This window comes from Apis dorsata, unplaced genomic scaffold (assembly GCF_000469605.1).
Source record: "Apis dorsata unplaced genomic scaffold, Apis dorsata 1.3 scaffold_504, whole genome shotgun sequence".
NCBI classification, from domain to species: Eukaryota; Metazoa; Arthropoda; class Insecta; order Hymenoptera; family Apidae; genus Apis; species Apis dorsata.
The window spans coordinates 70,567-80,512 of record NW_006263733.1 but is presented as its reverse complement, the minus strand read 5'-3'; positions in this window follow the sequence as shown (position 1 = coordinate 80,512).

Below are 9,946 nucleotides of genomic sequence, written 5' to 3'. Positions count from 1 at the left end.
CGTAGAACTGTTGCTCGCGCGCCCGAGACCGCCGATAGTCGGCCATGGGCTGCGCTTTTATGCATCGCGCGCAACGACACTGCCACCGGCGTGTCGGAGGTGCGCACCCCTCGTTACAGATGCAGGGAACGCGTATCCGGCAAGCCTCCGTACGATCAGGAGGGCCAGCTCTCGGAAACTCGTACCAACAAACTCCACTCCTTTCATTCCCTTTCCCTCCCTTTAACGCGCACACGTCCGCCTGTTACCTCGGCTGAGTCATTCGTTGATTCGCGAAGGAAATCGGCAAGCACGAAGCAGAGCGGCGCCCCGTTCGACCAGCGCCTCGCTTTGCATCCAGACGATCGTTTCCACCTGCGCACCTGCTTCACGCGTCCCATCCCCGATTTTCCCCGAGGTTCAACCGAGGTAAAATAAAGGAAACGAGGTGGAGTGAACGATGATGCTCGATGGGAATCGATGATAAGAAGCGGAGGGAACGGGCGCACACCTGTCGGGTGATCCTAGATTTTTTTTTTTTTCGTAACTGATTCTTTTTTCGAGATGAGGGATGAATTTGTGAAGAAGCGGGACGAGAGGACTTTTTCTTTCCCAAATTTTAATTATCGCGATGAATGCAACGATGATGAGAATCTTTGGTCCTCCTCAGAGATTTTGATTTCGCGGGATTCAAATGGTGATCGAAGGAGATGAGGAACGATGGAATGTTTATGAGAGTAAAAGTCTCTGCGGAGACAGGCGGATGACGGTGCAAGGTGCGATTACCTGGTTCGTTGCCGTGATCCGCGCGCGTGGAACGGCCGATAAACGAGCGGCGTGGTTCGCGGCCAATGGCATAAATCTCGGTTCGCGCGGCACGTATGTGCGTGTGGTACGAGCCACGCACTGGGCGTGTCGCACGCAACGCCTGGCACGTGGATAGCTGGATACGCATCGACGGCTCCTCTCGTGCTCGCATGAATCGTATGCGCTCGAGCGGCAATGTGCAACGCGCCGTTGCACGCGTTTACACGTATTTGGACGGCGGCATTGCGTGTCCGTGCTTTCGATGAATCCGAAAAAAGGGAATGAAAGGAACGTTTGGATGCGTTTCAGGTGATTTAATGTGTAATGGCTTGTACGCCTTCTTTATATATTGCCAGCCGTTAAATCGAGAAGGTGTATATTTTGATCTTGCGATAATATACGATCCACTCGGAATTTTAATCCATCTATTCGAGCATTACGTTTTTTCATTTATGAGAAGAGAGAAACGAAGCAGACGAATTTATTTTTTTTTAGAAACGAAATGATTTTGGCTGTAACGATTAAAATTTTTTAATAACTTTCAAGAGGATGGATGGAGATTCTGATTAATTCTGATAACAGGTCCTCATCGGAGATTCATCTATCATCATGATAATTTCATTCATAAGCTTTCATTGTCTCTTTTTTAGTACACAGTAGATGAACAAAGTAGGTTCTCTTTTCACTTCCTCGCGTGTACTGTTAAAATATATTCATGTATTATTCAATGTATGGCCGCAGAACTGTTTCCAACTTTCAACGCTTAACGTGTTGTTATGTCCCAGTGTCGGGCAGAAACGGTCGTTTTCCTCGTTTCCTACTCCAAATGCGACGTTCAGTGTCTTAAAATATCCTCATTGTGACACACCGACGCCGATTTTAGAGCTCGCGGGCATAATGATCGAGGATTTCCTCTCTCGCCAATGTCCTTTTCCGTTTCGTTATTCGCGACGCCGGTATTCTTCATTGTAATGCGAGGACGGACGTGTTCCGCGTTAGCAGGTCTCATTGCACGCAAGAGATAATACATCGTAGGCACCTGTTTAAGAGTCGAGCGCATAGAAGCGTGTACGAAGGGTGCGTAATGCAGCTCTCCGTGCCACGGGACGTGACCAGACGCGGAGCGTCCTGTGTCGATGAAGAAGAGGCACTGGACTCGGATGAGTCAGTCTCTTAGAATGTACGGTGGCGTCGTGGTCGACGGTGGCACGGGAATACGAAACGAGCAGTACATGAAAAAAAGAGGGATGTGGCAAAAGAAGTCTACACACCGAACGCCGCGCTTTTGATGCCAGTTAACCGCTTTTCCGCTCGATACGCGTGAAAATTGCAAGTGTATAAGTTTCGCTATGCTTGGATTTATTTATTGTATCGATAATAGTCGAGATGCTCGCGTGGAACAGTATGTTATTTTCAAATAACATAAGTGCAAGGAATGATATAGTTATAAAAAAAAAATCTCAATCCTAAAGAGATTGTTGCAATTGTAGAAAAATTTCATTTCATACATTATATTATCATCTATCGTATTAATCTCGTATAGATATGTTAAGGAAAAGGGATTCGAATCCGTGGCGGTGGACCCCGTATCGCCGGGGGCTCCACAACCTCCGCCACGGCGCAGCACTCTCGATGTTATTGCTTTTACATAACGCAATAATTTAAAAATAAAGGATGCGCTATTTACATTTGCATTCTTTCGAACAGAACATTCGAAAATTAGTTTAACGAGTGAATGGGAAGCTTTCACCGCGATAGATTGTCATCGCGATCGTTTCGCGTGTGATTTTCCGGAAACATATTGCGGTCAACGACTGGCGGCCGAGTCATTACGATGAGACAATGCCGAGCAAGCGAACCGTGATCGCTCGTCGCCCACAGAATTATTAGTCGACCTATCTCAACAAACTGGATTCTGTTCAACTCTAACTAGACTCTTCGCACGAGTCTAATCGAATCGATTTATCCGAAGAAAAGAAAATCGTACGAGTTAGAGTTGATTAAACGTGGAAGAACGATCTGGCCTAACCCAGTGCTGCATTCTGCCCTAGAGAGACGATCATCTTTTCAAAGGAAGAAAGTTCCCGTTCGTAATTCGCGTCAGTTATTTCTCGCCTATAAGCGTGGGCCGATCTCCTCTTTCTCTTTCATGCGCGAAATATATAAAAGTGAATTAGGATTACATCGATTTTCATCCCGCTCGTGGATCGTGTGCGGTTTAATTCACACGTGCCCAATAACTCGGGTTCAGGTGTCGAAGGCAACACGATCTTGATATCGCGATTCGTGCTCGTACCTATCGTTTTGGAACAGTTACAGGAACACGTAAGACCTGTAGGTTAATCCACGTTTAATACGTATTATATAAGATTTTAGCGATATTGTGATGTTCGTTAGGTTAATCCATTTGGTATTATTCACGTGGTAGAATTTCGTAGCTCGGTATACGTGTAAGTAATATCCTTCTTATTAAATTAATCTGTGTGTATCCATTCTTCATGTTATATAAGATATTCCCTGTTGATTTCTTTACATCGGGACTTATTTCTAGGATTAAGGAACGAACGAGGATACGTTGTGTGGATAAAAATTCTATTTAAAAAATTTTAATCAAGTAAGTAAATAAGTAAGTAACGTTCGCGGGGAAAGGATTAAGAATTTCACCAACCACAATTTCTACCTCACCTACTTTCGTCGTGACATCCGTGGGAGGTTCTGGAAATAACGAGGGAGAAAAGACGGCTCCCATCCGCTTAATTAGGTCGGATCGAATCGATTTTTTTCGTCCGGTCGAAATTGGCTACGAGCCAATCGTGTCGTAATAAATGAATCCACCGTGAAAACGTACTGTACGGCGGCGCAATAAATCCTCGTGTATCGATTATTTCAACGTGGGTATCACCGCTCCTATTATAGAGCGTCTATCTCACGTTTCGTAACATCATCCGTGTGGAATGTGCTAATTAGTTCGAACGACGACCTCGCGCTTATGCGTCACTCTCGTGCAGAGATTTAATTGCACGGCCGTTAGATATGGGGTTAAAACGCGCGACTCGTGTATATACGGCAGAGAAAAGAAAGGAAAAAAAAAAAGAAGAAGAAGAAGGAAAGAAAAGAAAACGTTATTCGTTAATTAAACGAATGTATCGATCTTCGTTAGACCTGGCTAAGCTGATAGCTCGATCTCGAACGTGTCGACCCTGGCACCTCACCACGCACGAGTCGAGAGACGCGGATTCGATTTCGTAATCGACATCTTGAACTTTTACGCGAAGACACACGATCGCCGGTCGCAGAAATGAAAATAAGGCAATAATACGTTCGTGATCGTCGTGCTGCACTTTCTCGCACTCCGCTTCTATCCCCCTTTCATTATTATTATCCGTTCCTTTCTCTGTCCTTCTCTTTCCCTTTCTTTTCTCCTCTCTTCTCTTCTCTTCTTTTTTCTTTCTTCTCCGATCGAGAAATGTTGCAATGAAGATGTCAGCTTTCTCACCTGGCCGACGAAAGTTGATTAATCCCCGTCAACGTGTGTTCGATTCATCGAATTTAGGGGAGGGGAGGGGAGGGAACCGAGCGTGCCTTTCCTAGGACACACACTGCCTCTGTCGAGAGAGGAACACATAGGTGGCACTCAATTAAAGACGTTCTCAAGCGGCCTCGTGGCGATTGGATTAACAGGTGGATTGGGTTTCTAAATGGCTTCCTCCCACGGTTCGTGTTGCCCTCTGAACGTGTGACGCGTGCTACTTTGTCCATTTTTCTCCTTTATTTCGTTTTATCCCCGTATTTTTTCTTTTCTCCTCATATATTTTCCTCCTTCCTCATTATATTTCTATCTCGATGCGCGCGTCAGATATCGTGGGATATGCGTACGCGATATCCGCACAGGGAGAGAAGAGAGGAGTGCAATTAACCGGGCATGGAAATCTGACGTGCCAGCCACGATGAAAATGAAATGTAAATATAGATGTGTCGCATTACGTTCCCGGCCCGTGTATAATTGCCCACGATCCGAGTTTGAAGTCAATGAAATTCGCTATCGCGGCGCGGTTCGATGACGCGCATGTATATTCAGGACCGTTTATGCAAAGTAACGCCAATAAATATGCAACGATGTAAATGTCAGATATTTGTATCGCGTTTATGGCCGTACCACGACGATGCTTGATATACGTGCCGGATGTATTCGTTATATTTCCGAGTTGGACGAGTGATTATTACGCGAGATGATCAGATTTTGATACGAATGTTTTATCGTCGATGATAATCTTCAACGTCTTTGAACATTGTAGATCCGTCTTATAATTTTCTCCAAGTGTTGCTCGGAGAAACATATCTTTTATAGAATCTTGTTCGATCAGGGAAAGAAGAATATTCTCGAGGGAGGATTTTACTTTATTTTATCATTTTTGGGATAAAACGATATATTGCAACAAATTTATATAATAATTTGTTGCTAATAAATAATAGAAATAAATTTCTAGCCGAAGCATTAGAGAGCAAATTCTTTTTCGTTGTCGACTCGCGCGTCCCATTTCTCTAAATGTTGCTCATCAAGAAGATCCGTGTCTTCGCAGACAGGCATCCCATCCAGCGGTGGACGTAATGGAAATTCAAATTTATTCCCACTGCCATTTGCGCGGGACGGTTCATTAGCACGATACGTAGTGAACAGCGTGTCTTTAACTACCTGAACCATCGCTACATCGATAATTTAATTATTACGTTAGATTTGCTAATTCGTCTTGAGAGGGTGGCTCACGAGACAGCTTTTTCTCGAGGGTGGTATAAGTAATGACCAGATGGCCCCTCCTTTCACCCACAGAAATTCATTCTCGACTCATTCCTTGCCAACCGATATTTCTCTCCTCCTCTGCACTAAAGATTAACGTTCCCCTATCGAAGAAATTGATCGCCGTTTCTTCTTCACCTGACACGCCCATCACCACTTTTTTTTTTCCTTATCCATATCCGATCATACCCTCTTCGCCAAATAGAAAAAAAAAAAAACCGTGAAATTAACAAATCGTAAAATTAAAAGAGCGTACATCGTCGTAACATCATCACCCAATAAATTCTAAAACACCAGAGGCGATCGTATCGTGACACGATAATCGTTCGTTTCGCAGGTACTTAGGCTTGGTCTACTTGCTCTTGTTACCCTGAATACGTTATTACGCCGGTTTCTCGATTACGTGCTCGATTTTCCCCTCTATCAAACAGTGAAATTGACCATACACGCGCGCGTGTATGTGTGCAATCGCAAACGAAACCGAAATGCGATTCCATACATGGCGTATCGTAATACAAGTTGATACAAATCGTGATGCGGTGTACCGAGCGGAATATATATATCGTTATTTCATAATGGCCGCGGGTGGTGCGCTCGTCGCATATGATCGGGGCGAGTTACGAAAGGAATTGGCCGACCTCGTGTCCCACGCGGGAAGCTAACGTTTCGTCGCGATTGGTAACGACCTGGTTGGTATTAGATTGGACGGGAGCCATGTCCGTGAGGCGAAACGGGGGCCAGTCATGGCAAAAATTAATTATAACAGGGATGAGGATCAAAGAAACATCGGCTTTCGACTCTTGCTGAATTATTCAAGCTGCGTCGAGACGTTTGCAAATAAATCGATAATTCGATGGTTATTTATACTTATTGTTTACTGTTAAATGGATAATATATCTCGTTGCAAAAGAGGTTATTGGTATATGGTGATTTAATTAAATTTCTATAAAATTTTCTATTGTTAAATTCATAAGTTTGATTAAGTTTTTCACGATGAAATGAATTTGATAATGTGAATGTTAAATATACGAAGTATGCACAATTGAAATTAAGGTCGATAGTATACAGGTAGAGATTTTAAATTTTTAAGTTAAGTAAGGGGAGTTTAATTTGCTTTATTGGAAAATTTACATTTAGAGGGGAAGCGTTTACGTTGGAAACGAAGTTGGAAACAAATTAGTAGGAACGTTATCGTTACCATTATTTCTAGCTAACGCTTTCCCAACCACGGACATCACTTTTCCCGCGACACAATTTACAATACCGAATCAAAAGCAAATTGCTGTGCGTACCGCTCGGCCAGTTCGCATGCGTGCGGCTTACAAATGCCCGACGATGGCTCCCAATTACGTAAGATTATGACATCTATGACACAATCGTGTGCATGCGTGTGCGTAACGCCCTCCTTCCGTGACGGCCGTCAACGTCCACCGACGCAGCTCGCTTTAAACTCTTTTTATTCTCTTCTTCGATTCTTCCTTTTCTACCCTTGAACCGTTCTTTTGTGATTTAGTTTCACGCTTCGTTTTCCCTATTCTTTGGAGTTATGTAATTTTTTAAAAGCCCTCTCCTTTTTTTAAAAAAATTATTTTTCTTTTTTCTTAGTAAGAGAATTTTTTGTCTTTTGATTATCCACGAATCTTTTATTACGTTATTTTCATGATTCTTCTTCGATCTTGTCGAGTTTTTTTTTCTTTTACATCCTTCAAAGTTTTCTCTATCTTTTTCATTGCTTTTTATTTTCGCAATATCCCGCGTTTTTCCAAGCTACGACTAATTGCCACTCGCTTTTTCCGTTCACGAATGCAACACGGTGACCGCGTTACATCGTCACCATTCGCACACTTATTTGCGTGTCATCTCAACTCAGCGTACTCTCCCTGAGACGTATTGTTCTATTGTACGTCCTCCTCTGTCTCAAATCTTTCGCTCATTTGCTTACCTCTCAAGATTTTTAAGAAATTTCTAATTACAGACGTATAACCGATTGTAAATATACATAACACAAGAGGATTGAAACAATGAAAAAATAATGCTTCCATCTTGCGAAACTTGGTAATACAAAGAATAGATACGAATTTCTTTAAATCGAATTACTTTAAGTAAGTCAGATATTCTTACCACGAATATTTGCACGCGCATCATGCTAGGTCATCGAATGAAAATTACATTAGAAATTGATTCTGCGAAAGGGAATTCACAAGAAAGTGGTATTCGCTTTTTTTCTTCGCCTCCCGAAACAAGTTAATCCTCCCTTTCCAATTCAATTTCACGTGAACGGCCGCTAATGTTCTTACCGAGGTGTCTCGATGCATTACAAAGTCGATTAGAAAATGTAAGAAAAGCCGAGCGCAAAACTTTGTTCCGCTCTGTTGCGCCCCGAAGATCGCGCGATGCCGCTCTGACAGGCGTTAAAATCACTCGAGAGCGTGACGTTCGAATGCACCAGATGCGCATCGCGTGCACTGGGCGTTCATGATTGCAAATTGCGGGAAACGTTGGAAAGCATCCGGGGCTGTCGCATGCCCCAACGTGTTCCTCCATTTTTCTTGCCACGGTGTCGAGCCACTCACGCGGAAACTGCAGTCTTACTTAATCGCCAATTAAACTGGTGTAACTTTGAGGTATTTGCGGTTCTCGCGGGTCGATTCGCGTAATATGATCGTTTGCGAATTCGATTAAACGAAATTAACTTACGCGTTAGGAATTAAATTGCTTCCGTGTTTATTGGTTTTATCTCCACGGTTATTTCATTCTTATCGTAGTTTTATACATTTTTTTTTAATTCTTCTATATACTTGTTCATTTTTCTATATATATTATGTATAGAAAATGTGAGAAAATATAAATTTTTTAAAACTGCACGATCAAAACTGCACGTTGAAAAATTTGGACTTTTAAAGTCATGTTTATCATATACTTTTTATAAGATATTGAATCAGTACTAGTGAATATTATTTTTAATTTTTCAACAATTATATGATCGGTATGTGTTATTTAATATCGAATCACGAGGATATTGACTTCAGATTATATTCTCCTCGATTTAGCTATTTACTCTTTCTATTAAATTTAAATTATTTTTAATTAATTACCAAGAAGTAATTTAATTTTTGCAATCGTTCTTCTGCTCTCGTTCTCGTTCCTAACCTCAAAGAAGTCGAACCGAATATTAATTATAGTTACAAGCTAATTCCACCAGTCTCCTCCAATTACAAATCCCTAATTTCCGTGTTCAAATTTCTTCCCTGCCACGCTCGTAGCCCCGTTTTCGTGTTATTAATCGCCGCGGCGAGAGAAATCAACGTTACACCGTCTCGCAACCGACGTAATTGGATTCGAGCTTAATACATTTATAATGCAAAGTTATTAACCTAACTAACGTATGATCGCTGCAATTACGTGGTTGTGGATTTTGCCGTCTTAACGAGCGATCTTGAGAAATATCCCTGACGAAAGAGAATCCAGTGGGCCTTTAAGCCCCAAATGGATCATCCTGGGATCGAACCATCTTTATGTTTCACGCTCGTTCAACAACCTATTTATTTATCTTTATTCACATTTGTTGTCGGTAACCCATTACGTAAAACACCCGCAGAAATTCAACCATTCGAATTATCGTCGAATTTGTACAGGTAATAATAAAAATCGTTGCCACAAAGTAAAATATTACAGATAGTAAAATATTACAGTATTGGAAATTAAGTAACGTGACCCATTTTTAAAGAGAAATCAATAACAAATATTAATTATTCGTACTATTTTTAATATCTTGTAAAAAAAATATATTCATTAAGAAAATATAATAATAAATTTTTAACTTTAAATGTAAGGCAAAAATTAAATTTAACAAGATATTTTTTTCTAATAATCTTTGTTTTACAACCATTACAAGAAAAAACATTGACTGTTTTTCAAACTCCTTCAGAATTATATTTAATCATTCAATTTTCTGTCAATACAACGATACCAGATTTCTAATAAAAATATAAAGAAAAACGAAAATTAGATATAATTTATAACAACATACGAGCAATATCTTGACGCTGAAAATTTAAATTGAAAATTTTATTTCTGCAACCTGTAGTTTTCAGTAAGCTAAAGCTTATATACTCTTCGATATAAGAATGCATTATCTAACTTCTCTCTATCGCATTTCCAACTTCGAAACGCGCCACGCGAATGAATAATAAAAACACGTTAAACCGTGATTCAATAGTGTTCGTATCGTACAATGGGACTCGTTAAATGGAGGAGATAAAAGGGAACCGATCGGTGAGAGAGGTAGACAAAGAATATGATTTCGTTTTCATATTCCGGGGACGGGCGAGGCGACGAGCATGGCAATGAGCTTCGGCCAACGTT